The 22,489-nt window shown below is 38.4% G+C and overlaps 2 long non-coding RNA genes across 4 annotated transcripts in view; one reads left to right on the forward strand and one right to left on the reverse strand.

The window, feature by feature from the left end:
* Positions 1–4,691: 4,691 nt before the first annotated feature.
* Positions 4,692–11,048, reverse strand: LOC108522253 (uncharacterized). The gene is made up of 3 exons (XR_001883414.1): positions 10,952–11,048; positions 10,204–10,288; positions 4,692–4,778 (listed from the first exon to the last, which is right to left on the reverse strand). It is a non-coding gene; the product is annotated as an uncharacterized LOC108522253 (long non-coding RNA).
* Positions 11,049–11,137: 89 nt separating this feature from the next.
* LOC108522254 (uncharacterized) overlaps positions 11,138–22,489 on the forward strand; it is a 32,123-nt gene continuing 20,771 nt past the window's right edge. Inside the window, exons 1-3 of one of the 3 annotated variants that reach the window (XR_001883416.1) lie at positions 11,138–11,207; positions 11,560–11,682; positions 18,456–18,649. This is a non-coding gene — a long non-coding RNA (uncharacterized LOC108522254). Of the gene's footprint in view, positions 11,208–11,559; positions 11,683–18,455; positions 18,742–22,489 lie in introns of all 3 variants that reach the window. The other 2 variants (XR_001883417.1, XR_001883415.1) reach the window with 2 other exon arrangements.

The following is a 22,489-nucleotide window of genomic DNA, read 5'->3' on the forward strand; positions in this document are numbered from 1 at the left end:
TGCTGCCCTGTTAGCTCCACCACCCCCTCCCCATGTGGTCCTTCTTTCCATTTGCTCTTTTGATGGCTTTCCTGGCCTCCTTGTCATATCATAATTGTGCTCTGAAGTTCAGGCTGATGTGATGAACTTCTCAATCTAGGGAAAAGATTGTTTCCTGATATTTTTGAGCCACTGCCACCACCAGTAACGTTCAATCCATTTGTCTCCCCGCAGGGTCTCCTGGTCCAAATCTTGGTTTTCTGAACAATTCTGATGTGTCTCTTTCTTGCCTACTTGTCGTCTGTTTGGGCGTTTTCTTTCCCTGATTTCATTGAAATAACACTTGTACATTCTTTCATTATTCATTGTCTTGAAGCTTAGTGATACATTTTAAGAATAAAAGTAGAAAAGACTAAGATGATAGTATAGCTGAAAGATGAGGATACATTACCAGCCACCAAAAATTGCTTTACTTTTATATATTGATGAGTTTTGTGTCTGTTTGCCTGTGAATAATTGATGAGTAAGGCAAAGGCTGCAAGGGGTTATTGGTTAGAAGCCCTTTCACAGAGTCCCAGGCAGAAATGGTGTGTGCTTTAAGATAAGCGTAGTGGAAGAGGCGAGGAGAGACACCAGCAAACACACCAGACATTGCATATGCGTATAAACTTGGGATAGTTGACAGGAGATTCGGTTGAAATCATACTATTTTCTCAGTACATGATTAATTAACCTGGCGCATCCATGATTTCATATGCATTGCAACTGTTGTGCGTATTCTTTTTTTTGTTTGTTATACTTTAAGTTCTAGTCGGTACCTGTGCACAACTTGCAGGTATTGTTACATTATGTATACTTGTTGCCAGTTGGTGTGGCCTGCCACCCATCAACTCGTCAGCACCCATCAACTCGTTCATTTACATACATGTATCACTCCCAATGCAATCCCTACCCCCTCTCCCCCTCCCCATAATAGGTCCCGGTGTGTGATGTTCCCCTTCCCGAGTCCAATGATCTCAATTGTTCAGTTCCACTTATGAGTGAGAAACATGCTGGTGTTTTGCGTGTTTCTGTTCTTTGAGATAGTTGCTGAGAATGGATGGTTTCCAGCAACATCCATGTCCCTTACAAAGGACACAAACTCATCCTTTTTTATGGGCTGTAGTATTCCATGGTGCATTATGTGCCACATTTTCTTAATCCAGTCTGTCACTGATGGACATTTGGGTTGATTCCAAGCTTTGCTATTGTGAATAGTGCCACAAATGAACATACGTGTGCATGTGTCTTTATAGCAGCATGATTTATAATCCTTGGTATATCCCAGTAATGGGATGGCTGGGTCATATGGTATTTCAGTTCTAGATCCATTGAGGAATCGCCATACCTGTTTTCCATATTGTTGAACTAGTTACAATCTCACCAACAGTGCAAAGTTTCCTATTTCTCCACATCTTCTCCAGCACTGTTGTTTCCTGACTTTTTAATGATTGCCATTCTAACTGGTGTGAGATGGTATCTCATTGTGGTTTTTGATTTTGCATTTCTCTGCAGTGATATGAGCATTTTTTCTGTGTCTGTTGGCGTATGAATGTCTTCTTTTGAGAAATGTCTGTTCATATCTATCCTTTGCTCCACTTTTGGATGGGGGTGTTTTTTTTTCTTGGTAAATTTGATTGAGTTCTTTTATAGGCTTCTGGATATTAGCCCTTTGTCAGATGAGGTAGATTGCAAAAAAATTTTCTCCATTTTGTAGGTTGCCTGTTCACTCTGATGGTAGATTTCTTTTGCTGTGCAGAAGTCTTTAGTTTAATTAGATCCCATTTGTCAATTTTGGCTTTGCTGCCATTGCCTTTTAGTTGTTTAGACATGAAGTCCTGCCATGCCTATTTCCTGAATGTATTACCTAGGGTTTTCGTTCTAGGGCTTTTTATTGGTTATTAGGTCTAACATTAAGTCTCCTAATCCCATCATTGAATTAATTTTTGTATAAGGAGTAAGGAAAGGATCCAGTTTCACCTTCTACTTATTTTTAACTTTATTAGCAACAATAGTAACATAAGGGAAATGAACAAAGTGCTTTGAGCGATCAAATGATTTTTTTGTCTTTCCCATTAATAATTCTAGCTCAAATAACGATGGTTTTACACAATTCCTCAATCGGGGGTTTTGTATAGCTTCATTCTCTTAAGAAAAAGAAAGTCTTAAATTCCACAACTCCTTTCATCAGAGAAATCTAGATGTCGTTACAGAAATAAGGCAATCTCCTAATTGCCCTCTAATTATATCACGTGGGTACACGCACACACAAACATATTGGAAAGTTACAAAAAATCATAGAGTGTAAGTTACCTATTAGCTTAATATTTGTTCAGTTTCTCCCCTGCTACTAAAGTTACACACAATTAAAACACCTGATTTGGCATCATCTTTTGTGATTTCAGAAGGTAGGGAAGCGCTCTGTGATCCACACGCAGCTATGGAATTTTTCTTAGTTGTCTTTTCACTTACTTTTAAAACCTATTTTGCAAAATATTCCTATTTCTCCACCTCCTCTCCAGCATCTGTTGTCTCCTGAATTTTCAGTGATTGCCATTCTAATTGGTGTGAGATGGTATCTCATTGTGCTTTTGATTTGCATTTCTCTAAAGAACAGTGATGATGAACTTTTTTTCATGTTTTTTAGTTGCATAAATGTCTTTTGAGAAGTGTCTGTTCATATCCTTTACCCACTTTTTGAGGGGGGTGGTTTATTTTTTTCTTGTAAATTTAAGTTATTTGTAGATTCTGGACATTAGACCTTTGTCAGACAGATTGCAAAAATTTTCTCCCATTTTATAGGTTGCCTGTTCACTCTGATGATAGTTTCTTTTGCTGCACAGAAGCTCTTTAGTTTAATTAGGTCCCATTTATCAATTTTGGCTTTTGTTGTTATTGCTTTTGGTGTTTTAGTCATGAAGTCTTCACCCATGTCTATCTCCTGAATGGTATTGCCTAGGTTTTCTTCTAGGGTTTTTATTGTTTTAGGTCTAACATTGAAGTCTTTAATCTATCTTGAGTTAACTTTTGTTTAAGATGTAAGAAAGGGGTCCAGTTTGTTTTCTGTACGTGGCTAGCCAGTTTTCCCAACACCATTTATTAAATCTGGAATTTCTTTCCCATTGCTTGTTTTTGTCAGGTTTCTCAAAGATCTGATGGTTGTAGATGTGTGGTGGTATTTCTGAGGCCTCTGTTCTGTTCCATTAGTCTATATATCTGTGTTGGTCCCAGTACCATGCTGTTTTGGTTACTGTAGCTTTATAGTATAGTTTGAAGTCAGGTAAGTGTGATGTCTCCAGCTTTGTCCTTTTTGCTTAGGATTGTCTTGGCTATACAGGCTCTGTTTTGGTTCCATATGAAATTTAAAGTAGTTTTTCCTAGTTCTCTGAAGAAAGTCAATGGTAGCTTGATGGGGATAGTATTGAATCTATAATTTACTTTGGGCAGTGTGGCGAATACACCCAAAGGATTATAAATCATTCTATAAAGACACATGGACACATATGTTTACTGTGGCACTATTCACAATAGCAAAGACTTGGAACCAACCTAAATGCCCATCAACGATAGACTGGATAAAGAAAGTGTGGCACATATACACCATGGAATACAATTCAGCCATAGAAAAGGATGAGTTCATGTCCTTTGTGTGGACATGGATGAAGGTAGAAACCATCATTTTCAGCAAACTAACACAGGAACAGAAAAGCAAACACCACATGTTCTCATTCATGAATGATAGTCAAACAAGAACACATGGACACAGCAAGGAGAACATCACACACCAGGGTCTGTCGGTGGGTTGGAGGACTAGGGGAGAGATAGCATTAGGAGAAATACTTAACGTAGATGATGGTTTGATGGCTGCAGGAAACCACCATGACACGTGTATACCGATGTAACAAACCCGCACGTTCTGCACATGTACCCTAGAACTTAAAGTAGAATTAAAAAAATTAATTTTGCTTTGGCTTTTGATGTAATTCTACCTAGACAACTATTATACATATAGAGTAACATATACACACATTTCATTTTATAAATTCTCCATTTTATTTTGACTTGGCATTTGACGATATCACTTTGATAGTAGCTTGTGAATATTAGTCAAGATTTGTATAGAGGTCGGGCGTGGTGACTCATGCCTGTAACCCCAGCAATTTGGGAGGCTGAGTCAGGTGGGTCACTTGAAGTCAGTTGTTCAAGAGCACCCTAGCCAACATGGTGAAACAGCATCTCTACTAAAAATACAAAAATGAGGCTGGGCACGGTGGCTCACGCCTATAATCCCAGCACTTTGGGAGGCCAAGGCGGGTAGGTCACCTGAGGTCAGGAGATCGAGACCAGCCTGGCCAACATGGTGAAACAACATCTCTACTTAAAAAAAAAAAAAAAAAAAAAAAAAAATACAAAAATTATCTGAGCGTGGGCCCTGTGCCTGTAATCCCAGCTACTTGGGAGGCTAAGGCAGGAGAACTGCTTGAACGCAGGACGTGAAGTTTGCAGTGAGCAGAGATTACACCACTGCACTCCACCCTGGGAGACAGAGTGAGATTCCATCTCAAAAAAAGAAAATACAAAAATTAGCTGGGCATGGTGGCACATGCCTGTAGTCTCAGCTACTCTTGAGGCTGAGGCAAGAGAATTACTTCAACCCAGGAAATAGAAGGAATTCTAAAGAAGCGAAACACGCCAAGGCCGAGTGAGGGTTCGTTGTCCCCAGACATTCCTCTTGTCAGTCCCAAGACCCTGGGTTCCATCTAGAAAAAAAAAGGTCCTTTACTCCACCTGCCATCAAGGTTCATGTATCTATTACTTCTATCTAATGTGCCGGCCCATCTGATAAACTTCTAGTGCTTCAAAGCTCAGCTGAAATGTCACCTGCATTTGCTAGTTGTCCTGAAACACCATCCTTCTCATCCTTCTGCACAATTGTTTCCTATATTTCCATAGCACTTGATACACTCTACCATTTCTACAGTTATAGTTTGTTTATATAGTTTGTGTGCATCTACGTGTGTGTGTATGTGTATATACGACTAGGCAAAGCAATGTATATAACAGACTGAAAAAATATGACCATTTTCCCAGAATATGTAACTTTTAACCAGAGAATGGACCATCCCACTCTACTGGCTTATTTACAACACGAGAAACACAATTATTATTCAGAGTTGTGATGCTTTGTTTCCACAGAATTGTGAGATGCAAATAATGATTAATATTTTATTAAAAGAATCAAATAAGCAAACTTGCATTAAGGAGACTGATTCATATATTGTTTAAGCTGATTGCCTTTTAATTGAAGTGTTTAAAAGTTGAGTAAAAGTGCCATACACTACAATGTAAGTGTTTTAACATGTTCATAGAAAATTCATAAAATAAGTTATTGTTTCTGGCCTTAAACTCTGGAAAACAAAGTTACTCACATAATTTTGTACTTTAAAATTTGAAATATGAATCACACACACTGTCTCATGTTAATGATCATAGTTATATTTGATTTCCAAAACAGCAAAAAAATGAAATATCTAGAAGCATTTTAATAAGAACTGTAGTCTTATATTTGACCAAACTTTTACTTTAATTCTGTCTCTCTGTGTATCTTTGTCTGTCTCAGCCTCTTTCTCACTTTCTTTTCCCAAAACGATTGAACTTCATCAATTTGTCAACTTCAAGTATTTTAAGAGAACTGTGCAATTACAGAAAAAAGTGGTTTAATATGTGGTTATAATTTTACTTCATATTCTCATTATGATACACATGAGGGGAAAAAAGCAGCATGAAAACATCACTGCAAATGAAGAGTAAAATACAGGGAGAATCTGGGGTGGAAGTGGAATTTTCTAGTGACTTAGACTTTTTTTTGGACAGGGTCTTGCTGTGTTGCCCAGGTTGGAGTGCAGTGGCTCAATCACTGCAGCCTCGACCTCCTGGGCTAAAGTGATTCCTCTGCCTCAGTCTTCCAACATTCAGATTTATAACAACAGAAAATAAAACTAGTGCTCATGTATAATTCATCTTTGTGTGACAATTGTAGCCTGTCTACAGATGTGTTAATGATAACGTTTGGACCTGCCTCTCCTAGCTAAGCCTGGACTGAAGGCGAAATGGCTGCACACACAGAACAAAAAGGCATCAGGAGAATTCACTAATGACTCAGGCTGCCTCTTCACAAATACCCTGTCCAACTGGCACCTCTTCAATATACTTTTACCAAACAAAATGATGAATAGCACACTTAACAAAAACAAGAGGAAAATAAGTCTGGGTAAATTTGTCTTCCAGGATATTCTCCTGTGATTTTCCTCCTTCAGTAATGGAAGGAAGATTGGGAACTGAGCAGAACATGCTGAGGAGTGCATGCTTTTATTTACAATATGCAAGTAGAGAAGTCGTTCTACAGGAAGCCTCACACACACAAATGCTGATAACCTGAGAAATACGGCATGGGAAGAATGTACCTGTGTCACAGTCTCCATCAGTTTACATGGAATATGGCCCTGGGGCAAAAGATGCGGCATTTAAAGGAAAGGAACAGCTCCAAATGAAAAGACAAGTAGATGTAAAGCAATGATATGAACACAGTATGTAGAAAAAACTACATATGAACTGTGAAGCAACCATTTTCAAAGACAACCAACCATTTAAGGTCATATGGAATACAAATTCCACTGAAAATAAAATCAAATTATTACTGTACACAATAAATTCAAACATAATTCAGAATAAAAACATAGAATATAGCTAAAGATGCTAATTCCAGCAATATGCAGATAATAGTTATTTGCACCAAAAAGAAAACCAGAACATAGATATGATTAACATATGCAAAGCAACCTAAAAAATCTACTTAACTGCAGATGAAAATGGGAACACATTTGAAAATAAAATCCTGTTACTACTTTCTTGAATTTACAGCTTTCCTATGATATGGATATGTTTATACTGCTTTTGTAGTAATTATACACATATAATTTCATACTATATTTATAATATTGTGAACATTTCTCTTCTGATTTAATCTACAAAATGTCCACCATTTATTAAAAATCTTCCCTACAATTAGTATTTTCTTTTTTAAATAAATACCTGTATTGAGCATACTTTTGTTTGTGAATATAATTATGTATCTATAATGTATTTTATAAATACAATTACTAAATCTAAAACAGGAACACATCAGTCATTTGCACAGATTACCAGCTTGATCTGCAGAACATGCTTTCAATGGATGCCCCAAGAAAAAAACTGTCTTGCTTAAACGACCATTTAATATTGTAATTATTTAAAAACTATACAATGAGAATGCTGAAATATGTATAGGATTCCAGCACTCCAAACACCATTAATTTTTTTACAAGATGTACTTTTTAAGAAAAAATAAAATGATTTTACATAAATATTAATTCATGAAAACAAAATCATACAGGACCAGAACTCAGAGAATAAAAATGGAAGGCACTTACTGTTTAAACCCAAATAGTCAGTAAAAGAGACAGGTACCAGCTACTGGAAAAAACAAAAAACCACCAAAATATAAAGACCAATGACCCTGAAGAAACTCCATCAACTAATGTGCAAAATAACCAGCTAGCATCATGATGACAAGATCAAATTCACAATAAAAATATTAACCTTAGGCAGGGCATGGTGGCTCACACCTGTAATCATAGCACTTTGGGAGGCTGAGTCCAGCAGATCATGAGATCAGCAGTTCAAGATCAGCCTGGCCAGCATGGTGAAACCCTACCGCTACTAAAAAAAATAGAAAAAATTAGCCAGGCATGGTGGTGCACGCCTGTAATCCCAGTTACTCAGGAGGCTGAGGCAGGAGAATTGCTTGAAACTAGGAGGCAGAGGTTGCAGTGAGCCAAGATTGTGCCACTGTACTCTAGCCTAGGTGACAGAGCGAGACTCCATCTCAAAAAAAAAAAAAAAAAAAAAGTAAAGGAAGAAAAGAAACATAATGTTATCACTTTGGTCTCATTTGAGAATGAATAATCAGACAGTGAAAATAAAAGTACCAAGAAAAATATACAAAGGTCTTATAATAAAAGAAAAGCAACACAGAATGACCAAAGCTATCCTGAGCAAAAAACAGAAAAAAGCTGGAGTCATCACATTACTGTGTCCAGAATTGGTGGGTTCTTGGTCTCGCTGACTTCAAGAATGAAGCCACGGACCCTCGCGGTGAGAGTTTCTAGTTCTTAAAGATGGTGTGTCCGGAGTTTGTTCCTTCAGACATTCAGATGTGTCAGCAGTTTCTTCCTTCTGGTGGGTTCCTGGTCTTTCTGTCAGGAGTGAAGCTGCAGACCTTCATGGTGAGCGTTACAGCTTCTTAAAGGCAGCGCGTCTGGTGTTGTTCATTCTTCCCGGTGGGTTCGCGGTCTGGCTGGCTTCAGGAGCGAAGCTGCAGACCTTCACGGTGAGTGCTACAGCTCATAAAGGCAGCGTGGACCCAAAGAGTGAGCAGCTGTGAGACTTATTGCAAAGAGCAAAAGAACAAAGTTTCCACTGTGTGGACGGGACCGAGAGCGGGTTGCCCTGGCTGCCTGGGGCAGCCTGCTTTTATTCCCTTATCTGACCCCACCCACATCCTGCTGACTGGTCCATCTTACAGAGAGCTGATTGGTCCGTTTTGACAGAGTGCTGATTGGTGCGTTTACAATCCTTGAGCTAGACAATGCTAGACAGAAAAGTTCTCCAAGTCCCCACTAGGTTAGCAGAGTACCAATTGCTGTATTTACAAACCTTAGACACAGAGTGCTGATTGGTGTATTTATGATTCTCTAGCTAGACATAAAAGTTCTCCAAGTCTCCACCAGATTAGCTAGATACAGAGTGCTGATTGGTGCACATACAATCCTCCGGCTAGATATAAAAGTTCTCCAAGTCCCCAATCCAGCTCAGGAGGGGGTTCACCTAGTGGATTCACCTAGTGGATCCTGCACCCGGGCTGCAGGCAGAGCTGCCTGCCAGTCCCTAGCTGCACCTGCACTCCTCAGCCCTTGGACGGTAGATGGGACAAGGCTCCACAAGGAGCAGGGGACAGCGCCCATCAGGGAGGCCCCGCCCACCAGGGAGCCCACGGCAGCCTGGGAGCTCAGACATGGCGGGCTGCAGGTCCCGAGCCCTGCCCGGCAGGGAGGTGGCTGAGGCTGAGCGAGAATTCGAGCACAGTGCCGGCCGGCCAGCACTGCTGGGGCACCGGGTGCACCCTCTGCGGCTGCTGGCCTAGGTGCTAAGCCCCCCACTGCTCTGGGCCGGCGGTGCCGGCCAGGCTCCGAGTGCGGGGCCCACCGAGACAGCTTCCGGCCGCGGGCAGCCCGGGTTCCCGCCCATGCCTCTCCCTCTACACCTCCCGGCAAGCAGAGGGAGGTGGCTCCAGCCTCAGCCAGCCCAGAGAGGGGCTCCCAGGGTGCCGTGGCGGGCTGAAGGGCTCCTCAAGCACCGCCAGAGTGGACACTGAGGTCGAGGAGGCGCTGAGAGTGAGGGCTGCTAGCACATTGTCACCTCTCATTATTAGAGTTCAAAATATAGTTACCAAAACAGCCTTGTATTGGCATAAAAACACATGGACCAATAGAACAGAATGGAGAACCTAGAAATAGATTCATGTATTTACAGCCAACTGATTTTTGACAAAGGTGCCAAGAACATGCACTGGGAAAAGGAGAGTTTCTTCAATAAATGTCCTGGAACAGTAATCAGCAGCTGGGGCTAGTACCATAAGGACACTTGAAGTTGAAATTATCAGTTGCTGGAAGCTCGTGTGAACTAACTTGACAAATAAAAACAGTGTTGAGCCCCAGTCTTAGGAAATCCTCCCTATACTCATGATTTTTACCTTCAGGAGTCTCTACAGCTTCTCACTGTGCAAAGTAGAGGGAAATTCCCTTTTGCTTTGGCAGAGAGAGGAGAAAACGTTTGAAATATGCCCAGAGCTTTCTGTTCACCTTAACAATGACCTGATCTCAATAGAAACAATTTAACAGAGACTGCCTAACTTACTTGGGTTTTACCACAGGCTAACCAATATGCCAGAAGGAAAATACCCAATTCCAGGTCCTTCTAACCTGTGTCACCTATGTGGGGGGTGTGGTGGGGGGAAGGCAGTGTTAAGAAGGAAATAGATTCAGACCAATTTGTAGAACTATAGAATGATTTCTCTACCTTCCATACCTACAAACACATTGATGTATCTCGTGTGTGATAACAGGATGCACATGGAAAGATGACAAGCTTCATATCCTGTTTAATAATGAATCTGTAGAGAAGCCAAAGATAACAGAGGACACAAAAATAAGAACACTAGAGCAAATTATGGCCTCTGATATCATAGGTAAAACTAGCTATAAACAGCCTAACGCATAAACATAAAATTCACACTAAACGCCTGTTTCTCTTTACCTAACACATCATGTAAATTATGGTAAGAATTGTACCCCACATTCATATACTGAAGTCATCCCCCGACTATCTCAGAATGTACCCTTATTTGGAAATAGGATCATTGCAGATGTAATTAGTTAATTGAAGATGAGATCATACTCTAGTAGAAAGGGTCCCAAATCCAATATGATTGAAGAAAAAGTTAAGTGATAACAACATGTTTTATTTAGTCATATACTATTGAAACAGAGAAAACAGTCCAGCACGCACTGAACTCAATTTTGATGTATACAGGGTTGACGATCATTTTAAACTTGACCAAACTCTAGCCAGGCTCCTCTGAGCCTTCTCAATTAAGCCTAAACTTTGGTCTATAAAAACTTGGAAAAGGTAGGAACATAGTTGGTAACAGCTCAAGTCTATATCTCTAGGATGACCCAGTCTCCCTTAAAGTGAACTGTCCGAGAAAACTTAAATCTGCCTGTTATTGGTTGCTATAACAAAAGTACCATGGCCTTATACAACACTTATTTCTCACATTTCTGCAGACTGGAAAGTCCACAATAAAGCTGCCAGTCAGTTTGGTCTGTAAGGACCCACTTTCTGATTTATAGAGGGTGGTCTTCTTGCTGTGCCCTCACATGGCAGAAGAGGCAAGAAAGCTCTCTGCGGTCTGTTTTTATGAGGTCACTAAGGCCATTTATGAGTTCATCATTCATGATCTAATCAACTCCCAAAGACTTCCTCTCCCAATATCATCACATTGGGGCTTATGATTTCAACATACAACTTATGTAAGTACACAGACAATCTATAGCATGCCAAAATAATTTCCTGCTTGTCCCAGCCAAGACTTGAAGATAGGGCTGCTGTCTCCCAACCTCTGTGGGAGGATAGAAGCCCAACATCAGCAAGTATCAGTTAACAAACCAAATGAGTTTCCCAGGAAATTTCTCACATCCCTGACCCTACTGAGCCCCCACTAACTCCCATTTCTCCTTCCTCAAATTCCCTTTGACATTTTCCTCAACCTGGATACATCAAAGTTCAGTTCATGATGAACTCTTCCCTGTTTCGACAGTATGTGACTAATTAGAGCATGTTCTTACCTCTTTAACTAGTTTGCCATTTTGTCTGTCTTGACAGTTATCTGGCCCTGGAACTAAAATCCAGATTGGAACCCCCATCTGACCCTTGGACAAGACAATCCTTCATGCATAGAAACCTTTGTCTCATCTTCAGTTGACTTACTTTTTTGGGTATTTGGTGGTGAGTTCGACTTCTGGCCTAACACTGTGGAAATTTGCACTGAAGCATGATGACGTATTTTCTTCTTATGTTTCTCTGTATAGTCTCTAAGGCTGGGTTAGAATTCCAGTCTTGTGAAAGATACCTCCTGGGCTGGCTGTTTATCTTGTTGTTCCTTGTTTTGAGTGGGAATGCACTTCCTAACTCCTGTGCTAGAATGTTCACTCTGGCTTCTTGTGAGGCCTCTTCATTCTATTTGAACCTACTTTTCCCACTGGAACTCCACAGTTAATTAAACCCCTTTTGAGTTGCTACTCTCTCTATATACTATGACACTAACCACGTCTGCTTCTATTTTAGGCAAAATTACTTTACTGTGGATAATTTGGAACTGCAATGGTTTATTTGAAAATCTTAAGATCTGCCTACACTGGCTCCTATAAAACTGCTCCCTCCCCATTTCCTTCTTCTTTTCCTTCCTTCTTTTACCATCTTAATTTTTCCATTAAACACCCCTGACACTTTGATATGAACCTCTTTAATCTCGTAACTCCTACACACATCCTTTTACCCCACCAGATGTTTCACTTACCTCTTTAGCTCCTCAACTCCCTATAGTCACTGAAACTGATGCCTCCCGACTCACAGGGAGTTCTCAAGGGACTGATGCACGCACAAGGCAACACATGGGGCTTCCTGGAAACAAATATAATCCACAGCCTGTGTAAGATTACATTTTAGGTGAAAACCCCACAAATACCCCAAAATATGTTATTAATTAAAATCTGTCCTCACTACCTTAACAAGTGTCTGGGCTTTACCTTTGAAACTGGTCTCCTTATTTTAAAAAAATTGGACGTGCACACAGGAATATTATCTTTTGAAGATAAATAGATTGAAGTAACGCTTCTTCAAACCAAAGAATGCCAAAGGTGTCATCAAACTACCAGAATGCTGTGGCACGCATAGCAAAGGAATACATCAGCTTTCAACAACAGCATCAAAAATACAAGTCATGGTAGCAGGCAAAAAATATGCCTTAAAGAGAAAACCAAAATTAGAAAAGGACTTGTACGTGGCAAGCCAATCATGTTATTTCTTGATTTTCCTTCTGTGTTTTCTGCCTGGAAAAAACAACTGCTGTCACTGCTGGGTGGAACTATCTGAACCTCTTATGGCTCTGAGTGCCATCTGATATATGAATCATTCTTTGCTCAAACAAACTCTGCTAAATTTGTCTCAAGTTTTTTCTTTTTATTTAAGTTCTGGGATGCATGTGCAGAGCATGCAGGTTTGTTACATAGGTATACATGTGCCATGGTGGTTTGCTGCACCCATCAACCCATCATCTAGGCTTTAAGCCCCACACACATTAGGCATTTGTCCTAATGTTCTCCCTCCCTTTGCCTCCCACCCCTCAACCCCTCAGCAGGCCCCAGTGTGTGATATTCCCCTCCCTGTGTCCATGTGTTATCATTATTCAACTTTCATTTATGAGTGAGAACATGCAGTGCTTAGTTTTCTGTTCCTGTGTCAGTTTGCTGAGAATGATGGTTTCCAGCTTCACCCATGTCCCTGCAAAGGATATGAACTTGTTCTTTTTCATGACTTCATAGTATTCCATGGTGTATGTGTGCCACATTTCCTTTATCCAGTATATCATTGATGAGCATTTGGGTTGGTTCCAAGTCTTTGCCATTGTAAATAGTGCTGCAATAAACATACGTGTGCATGTGTCTTTATAGTAGAATGATTTACAATCCTTTAGGTATATACCCAGTAATGGGTTTGCTGGGTCAAATGGCATTTCTAGTTCTAGATCCTTGAGGAATTGCCACACTGTCTTCCACAATGGTTGAACTAATTTACACTCCCACCCACAGTGTAAACGTGTTCCTATTTCTCCACATCCTCACCAGCATCTGTTGTTTCTTGACTTTTTAATGATTACCTCTCTAACTGGTGGGAGATGGTGGTGTTTCTGAGGTCTCTGTTCTGTTCCACTGGTCTATATATCTGTTTTGGTACCAATACCATGTTGTTTTGGTTACTGTAGCCTTGTAGTATAGTTTGAAGTCAGGTAGCATGATGCTTCCTGTTTCATTCTTTTTGCTTAGGATTGTCTTGGCTATTAGGCTCTTTTTTCGTTCCATATGAAATTTAAAGTAGTTTTTCCAGTTCTGTGAAGAAAGTCAATTGTAGCTTGATGGGAATAGCATTGAATCTATAAATTACTTTGAGCAGTATGGCCGTTTTGACGATATTGATTCTTCCTATTCATGAGCATGGAATGTTTTTCCATTTGTTTGTGTCCTCTCTTATTTCCTTGAGCAGTGGTTTGTAGTTCTCCTTGAAGAGGTCCTTCATGTCCCTTGTAAGTTGTATTTGTAGGTATTTCATTGTCTTTGTAACAGTTGTGAATGGGAGTTCACTTGTGATTTGGCTGTTTGTCTATTATTCGTATATAAGAATGCTTGTGATTTTTGCACGTTGGTTTTGTATCCTGAGACTGCTGAATTTGCAGATCAGCTTAAGGAGTTTGGGGGCTGAGATGATTGAATTTTCTAAATTCAAAATCATGTCATCTGCAGACAATTTGACTTCCTCTCTTCCTATTTCAATACCTTTATTTCTTTCTCTTGCCTGATTGCCCTGGTCAGAACTTCCAATACTACATTGAATAGGAGTGATCAGAGAGGGTATCTTTGTCTTGTGCTGATTTTCAAAGGGAATGCATCCAGTTTTTCCCATTCAGTATGATATTGGCTATGGGTTTGTCATAAATAGTTCTTATTATTTTGAGATATATTCAATCAATACATAGTTTATTGAGAGTTTTTAGCATGAAGGGATGTTGATTTTTATCGAAGGCCTTTTCTGCATCTGTTAAGATAATCATGTGGTTTTTGTCATTGGTTCTGTTTATGTGATGGATTGTGTTTATTGATTTGCATATATTGAACCAACCTTGCATCCCAGGGATGAAGCCGACTTGATCATCGTGGATAATCTTTTTGATGTGCTGCTGGATTCAGTTTGCCAGTATTTTATTGAGGATTTTCACGTCAGTGTTCATCAGTGATATTGGCCTGAAATTTTCTTTTTTTGTGTATGTGTGTCTCTGCTAGGTTATGGTATCGGGGTGATGCTGGCCTCATAAAATGAGTTAGGGAACAGTCCCTCTTTTTCTGCTGTTTGGAACAGTTTCAGAAGGAACTGTATGAGCTCGTCTTTGTACCTCTGGTAGAATTCAGCTATGAATCCATCTGTTCCTGGCGTTTATCTATTCCTGGCCTTTTTTTTCGGTTGGTAGGCCATTAATTAGTGCCTGAATTTCAGAACTTGTTATTGGTCTATTCAGGGATTCGGTTTCTTCCTGGTATAGTCTTGGAGGGTGTATGTGTCCAGGAATTTATCGATTTCTTCTAGATTTTCTATTTTATTTGCATAGAGATGTTTTATAGTATTCCCTGATGGTAGTTTGTGTTGGATCAGTGGTGATATCCCCTTTACCATTTTTTATTATGTCTATTTGATTCTTCTCTCTTTTATTAGCCTGGCTGGTGGTCTATCTATTTTGTTAGTCTTTTTAGAAAACCAGCTCATGGTTTCATTGTTTTTTTGAAGGCTTTTTCGTTTCTCTATTTCCTTTGGTTCTGCTCTAATTTTAGTTATTTCTAGTCTTCTGCTAGCTTTTGAATTTGTTTGCTCTTTCTTGTCTAGTTCTTTTAATTTCAATGTGAAGGTGTCGATTTTAGATCTTTCCTGCTTTCTGATGTGGCCATTTAGTGCTATAAATTTCCCTCTAAACACTGCGTTAGCTGTGTCCCAGAAATTCTGGTACATTGTATCTTTGTTCTCATTGGTTTCAAATAACTTATTTCTGTCTTAACTTTGTTATTCACCTAGTAGTCATTCAGGAGCAGGTTGTTCACTTTCCATGTAGTTGTGTGGTGCTGAGTGAGTTTCTTAATCCTGAGTTCTAATTTCATTGCACTGTGGTCTGAGAGACTGTTAGTTATGATTTCCATTGTTTTGCCTTTGCTGAGGAATGTTTTATTTCCAATTATGTGGTCAACTTTAGAATAAGTGCTATGTGGTGATAAGAATGTATATTCTGTTGATTTGAGGTAGAGTTTTGTAGATGTCTATTAGGTTCACTTGGTCCAGAGCTGAGTTCAAGTCCTGAATATGCCTGTTAATTTTCTGTCTCATTGATAAAGTTTTTCTTTTAACAGTTTTGTGGTGGAAGATTTGAAGGACACCCAGTGGCCCCCTGGAACAAGGAATGCCCAAGTGTAGATACCCACTAGGGCCCATTGCTCTCATACTACAACTGAAGGTTATGGATAAATTTTCTCTGTTTCAAGCTCTGCAAATTTGTGCTTTGAGCTCTTATTTTGTTTGAGAAATTTGTTGACTGGACTGGGTTCAGATTTGGAATGGATCTGATAAAGAAACCAGACTGGGTCCAGTGGGAGGCCTCCGGTAGGTAAGGTTCCTGGAAGACAGCACCTCATGTGTGTTTTGAATCCAAGGGCTCTAGAACTCTTCCATCTGGGACTGCAGCCTATTTTATGTATAAGAACCATGGACCCAGAACCTGTGTTTTTCTAGAACAATGAGTGAACCTGACCAAAGGTAACTTCGAGTTACAAAGGCCACAGTGGGGAAACTTTTTACAAAGGACAAAGAGGTGCATGCCTTTATATTACACCAGCTATGGGGACTGAGAAGACCTCCTTGTAGCTATTTTGAACCCCAAAGGAGTTGCCTCAAAACTAAAGGACCCTGTGTCCCATGAAGTTTACCTGTATTTTAAATAGGCCTTTGGATAAGAAATTTTTCATTTCTGTACCTGTCATTTGATGGACCTGGACTGTCTAACTACTAGAGAAAACCCCCAGGGGGTACACTCCCTGGGCAATAATCAACCAATCCCCCAGAGGAAAAAAAGAAAGTTTCAAATCAAATGTGAAAACTCCCCACACCTGAACTTGTCCAACTGAGAGTTTAATCATTTTTAGAAAAACGTTTGTAAGAAGGAGTCTTTTCTGTTTTCTCTATTTAATCCTGCTCCTCCCAGGTTGACTGGGAACCCTGCAGTCAGCTGGAACAGCTCTTCTCCAACTTCCTGCTAAATATATGCTCTGCCAACTCTTTCTTGTTGTCATGATCTTTGCCCCAAAACTCTTTGTGGGAAAGGGGGTGGAAATATTGTTCAGTCTTGCAATCTTGAAAACAAAACAGGACAGAAAAGTTGTACTGGTCTATGATTATAAAGAAAGATAAGAAGTATCCATGCTGAGTCAGGCACACAACATATTTGTCCTCATCTTCAGTGGGTTCCACCCACTTAGTATTTTAGTTAAGAAATAGAAGGTGGGTTGGAAAACCACTGATTTAGCAGAATTAATCTCCAAAATACAACTTTTTTGGCATAAAACTATTTTCACCTGCTTATTTTGAGGACTTTTTGTAAAATAAATTTACATCCATAAAGGGAATCTCCATTTGTGAGAAGGTCCACCTCTCTGGACAGAGAACACTGGAAACTCTTACGATGAAGAAAGCGTTGGCTTAAATCTACAAAAAGCCTTGCCTTTGAAGTGCTTTTCCTAGCCATCTTGCCTTAACCGGGTCTTTACAACATCTTTCTTTTTTGGTTTAGGCAAATTAAAGTATTTAAGCTTGAAGTCCAAGCTCTGTGCTTTTAAGCCATCAATTTTCTACGCAATCTCTAGAGTCTAACAGGTATCTATTTAAAATGCAAGTTTAGGATAGATAACTCAGCAGAAGTAGAAGAAAGAAAACATATTTGGAAACTGAGCAAATAAACTTTAATGACATTTTCACAAATATTAGTAAAAGCTTTAGCCATTTAAGTGGCATTGGCTGAAAAACAATTTGGATCCAGATATTCTTTAATAAATTAGTCAGATTTGTATTATTGTACCTGGCGCATAGCTAAAAATGTGTAATGTTTGTTACATGTCTATCTATATCTGTATATGTGTGTATATATATATATGTGTGCAATATTTTTCTACTGCCTTATAGTATTGCCAAAATTAACACCATTTTCAAACCAAATGGATGTCTAGCTGTAGGCAAACAGGTGATTTTTCTACTTCACTGCTATGTCTGGCCCATAAAACCTTGTTCACGCTGCTGGGCAGAGCTCTCTGAATTTCTTTCAATCCTTAGTGCGATCCAATAATGAATCATTCTTTGATCAAATAAAGTCTAAGTTTAATTTGTCTTAAGTTTTTATATTAAGACTCGCTTTCCTCATTTGAAAATGATAAAATATATATCTCCTAAATTTCTGACAGATTTTCTATTCACTTCTAATTTTCAAATGACCATATTTAGTGAGATCTGTTCATCCTCTTGGTCTATGATTGGTTGTGGGACAAATAGATTTGGAGGAAGATGAGAAGCATGATGATTGTCTCCATTAAGCCAGTAACTTTCTGAGAGTCTATGTGCAATACAGAAATAAGCTGCTATAACTGGGGAGTAAACTGAGTATATGCACTTAACTGCTCTCATGTGGCATACTGATGAGGCATAGTGATGAAGTAAAACAATTATTTTCTGAGTTTACTTAAATGTCTGGGTTTTGTACTTTATCAAAGATTATTTTATGTAATGTGAAAATATAAATCCTTTACTTTTCACTGTTTACTCTCCTCACTCTCAACGAAAATCTCTATTTCTCTTATGCTCATCACTTCCTCATAGACTCGAATTCAGTTGGCACCTACTCCACATTCTGCTTTCTGTTTCAGCAGGTAATGTACAATTTAGCCCAAAGGAGGCAGCATCCTCCTGAGACGGGTGTCCCCCAGGCTTCCTTCTGGAAATCTCCTCTAGACCGTAGCGGCCCCGTCTCTGTGGGAAACTCATGGAGAACATCGTCTCCTTGATATATCAGGTTTTCTCCATCACTGAGTTCGCATGTGAAATTGGGTCACTTCTTCTGGTAAGACAGAGGAAAACTTCAGAATTGTTTCTTTATCATCACTGGTCCAGACACTGAATACATATTGAGAAGCTACATGTTATTTAATCAAGGTATTGCTGGTCTTGTATTTCTCAGATATTTACCCAATAAGGAAATTGAATTTGCGTGAGATTTATGTAAGCAATCATGTCAAATTTTTTATGAGAAAAAAATCAAGACACATTTGCTTAAAGTGATTTAATTGTTCTTAGTAATTGTTTCATTTTTTTTTCCAATGAAACAAGCAAACAAAATAATTTAGTGCATGCAGTTTGCTTGAATTTTTATCATGTTAATCAGTTTTGGAGAGATCTATTTTAGCTTGAAACTCGAGTAGCAGCAGCTCGTGGTGCTGTGTATATTAGTTTTATTCCTCAATATTGCTCTTTTCCTTGATATAAGTGGGATAAAAGAAAGCTCTTCAGCATCAGGCCACTCAACTACACTGAAGTGAAAAGGCTTCATCCATATTAGATACAAATGCTCTCAGCGGTGGGGCAGCAGAGGCCATCTTGAGTGTATTTTTACATTTCAGTAAATTGAAATTAAAATGTATTTGTAGGTTCCCCAACTTAAAACATCTTAGCTGTGTCAGAACATGACAAGAATTCAGGTCTCTTTCAATCTCATGACTCATCATACCACATGTGTGAATTTAAAATAGGCAGACTTGGAAGCAGGAAACCTTCATATATACTTAATTCAATATGCTTTACAGTTAATAATATATTCAAAATTTGCAACTTAAATCTATCAATGATGCACATACGTGTGTGAAAGTGTGTTGTCTTTTTAACTAATGTGTTAACGACTAAGTTTTAATAAATGCACGTCAATTGGCCTAATATTTTGAACAGGTGTATTGTATATATGCTTATATATTATAATAATACATGTTTCTTTGTATCCCTATAAATTTGTTTTGTATGTCAATTTCAAACTAGACAATTTTCAAGGAAAATACTGATTTAATAATTTTTCAATAAACAGTAACTATATATCAATTGTATGCAAACTATACATACATTTCATGATGCTTTTCCTTTAGCAGTACAAAAATGTGAGTGTTAGAATCAAGGAAAGAACATTGTTATTTTCTCGTTCTCTAGATAATACATTATGGGGAATTGGCCATGTGGCAGAGGTGTAGAATTTTACATCTACCGATGGCAGGCTAACCTGGGAGATAGTATGCTACTGTACACTCCTGCTGATTCTGCTGGAAGTGTGGGTAACCTTTTGCCTTATTTTACAGGACAGCTGCAATTCTTGGCTGGTTGAGACATTTTAAATGCAAACTGGTTAACCATCTTATTACTTGTTTCATTGAACTCTATTAAGTCAGAACAAAAACCCAGTTTTAAGTTACTCTGCATTGTTAAATAGTATTATAATGGATGTCAAAATATGCAGAATGTAATCACCTGAGTCCCCATTACTTTTTATTTTAATCATATTTTTTGAAATTACTTTAATATGTGAGGTATTTTATTGAATCCATAATGTCAAAGAAAATAGTGGAAAAAAGGGAGCTTTTGTTCACTGATTTTTACAAGCAATTTAAAAGACCCAATTTATAACACACAAAAGTATTTCAATTGCTTCTTTGACATTAATGTATAAATAATATTAAACATATGAAATATCCAAAATCTAGAAAGAGTATAACAAATGGTTGTTAAGAACTAGTACTTAGGCGTATCATTTACTCATTTTTGTTTGCTTTAATGATTTTAACTATTAAAATATTAGATATAATTACTGTTCAATTTTTTTCACCTTGTTTGCCTCCTCTCCCCCATTCACTGGTATTTGTATTCATTCCAGTAACTGTTTTATATAAGCTTACGTGTGTGTGTATTTATAAATAACGCACTGCACAATTTGAATGTTTAAATGCATATGATTGGGAACATAGTTTGTGTAATAGTTTGTGGGGTTTTTTTTCAAAAATATGTTGAAATGTTCAATGTTGATGTAGGTAGAGTATCCCATTCAGTTCAACTTCTAGAGTGTATTCCATTCTGGGATAAAGTAGTGTATATTATCCCTTTTCTTAGTGATGGTAATTAGGGGTTTAAACATCATGGAGCAAACATCCTTGCATATGTCATTTTTTAAAACTCAAGTATACATTTGTGAGAAGGAGCATTGCTGCATCAAACTTGCACATCTTCAGTTGAGTTAAAAATTTCTAATTGACCCTCCAAAGTAGGCAGACTACTTACACAACAAAGTCAACAGCAGTAAAAGAACTTCATCCCTTCACAGGTTTGTCAAACCTTTGCTTGCCAGACATATGTTTTCTAAAGCAAATGAACACAAAATTGCATCACGTTAAAGTTTTAATTTGCATTTCCATAACTAGTCAAGTTGAACATATTTTGAATTATGAGGTCATTAGCTTTTCAGTTTTCTGAACCCTTGTTCATATACTTTGCTCATTTTTTATGCTAATGTGTTTTTACAGTTTGTTGTTTATTAGGGATAGTGCTCCTTTGTCATTTATTACTCATCATGACTGTGAGAGTGCATTTTTTTTTTAAAAAACAGAGTTACACCCTTGTTTCCCAGGCTGGAGTGCAATGGCACAATCTTGGCTAATGCAACCTCTGCCTCCCAGGTTCAAGCGATTCTCCTGCTTCAACCTCCCGAGTAGCTGGGATTACAGGCATGCGCCACCACGCTTGGCTATTTTGTATTTTTAGTAGAGATGCGCTTTCACCATGTTGGTCAGGCTGGTCTAGAACTCACCTCAGGAGATCCACCTGCCTCGACCTCCCAAAGTGTTGGGATTACAGGCATGAGCCACCTCACCTGGCCAAGAGTGCAATTCTTTTCAATTACTTGTTTTAATGATACAGTGAAATGCTTCAGAGTGACTATATGATTTACAGCATTTGGACAAAAGATTGTCTTCAAAATTTGTCATTAAACATATGTTCTATCTGTCCTATAAAAATAACATTTCACATTATTTTTAAACTTGTTATAAAACATAAGGCAGGTAGAACCTATTTCACATTTGCCTGGTAACAAAGGATAGCATTTATGTGCTTAATAGTTTATCATTAATGAAATAAGGCAACTAACTCTTAGATGGTCAGTAACCTGATTTTAAAATCACTTGTTTAAAATTCGCTCTAATTTGAAAATAAGTTGTTTTGAGTGAGAATTTTAGTCATGTGAACAGAATCTAACACACGACTTTGATGCAGAAAAACTTAAACATATACCAGTGAAAATAAGTAAAATATGATAAACAATATATAGAAAAAAATGTTGTGAGCTTATGTTAGTTGAAGTTATTTTCTATGAAAAAAAACTTAGAATGTAGAGGTTAGCAACACATCCTGGAAATGAACGGCCTTGATTTAAATGCTGGCTCTGGTGCTGGCCCTTTCAGTGGCATTGGGCAAGTTATTTGATGTCGTTATGCCTCCATTTTATCTTCAGAATAAGAATAATAATAGCATAGTTTAATTTATTGCACAGTTATGAATATTAATTGAGCCAAGGTGTGTTCTGTACAGATAATAGCATCTGGCACAGAGAAGGTGCAACACGAGGGTAATGGCGTTGTTAGTATAACTATTATCATCAACATGAGGGTAACGGCATTGTTAGTATCACTATTATCATCAACACGAGGGTAATGGCGTTGTTAGTATCACTATTATCATCAACACGAGGGTAATGGTATTGTTAGTATAACTATTATCAACATGAGGGTAACGGTATTGTTAGTATAACTATTGTCATCAACATGAGGGTAACGGCGTTGTTAGTATCACTATTATCATCAACATGAGGGTAACG

This window comes from Rhinopithecus bieti, unplaced genomic scaffold (assembly GCF_001698545.2).
Source record: "Rhinopithecus bieti isolate Rb0 unplaced genomic scaffold, ASM169854v2 scaffold_65181, whole genome shotgun sequence".
In the NCBI taxonomy this organism is placed as follows: domain Eukaryota; kingdom Metazoa; phylum Chordata; class Mammalia; order Primates; family Cercopithecidae; genus Rhinopithecus; species Rhinopithecus bieti.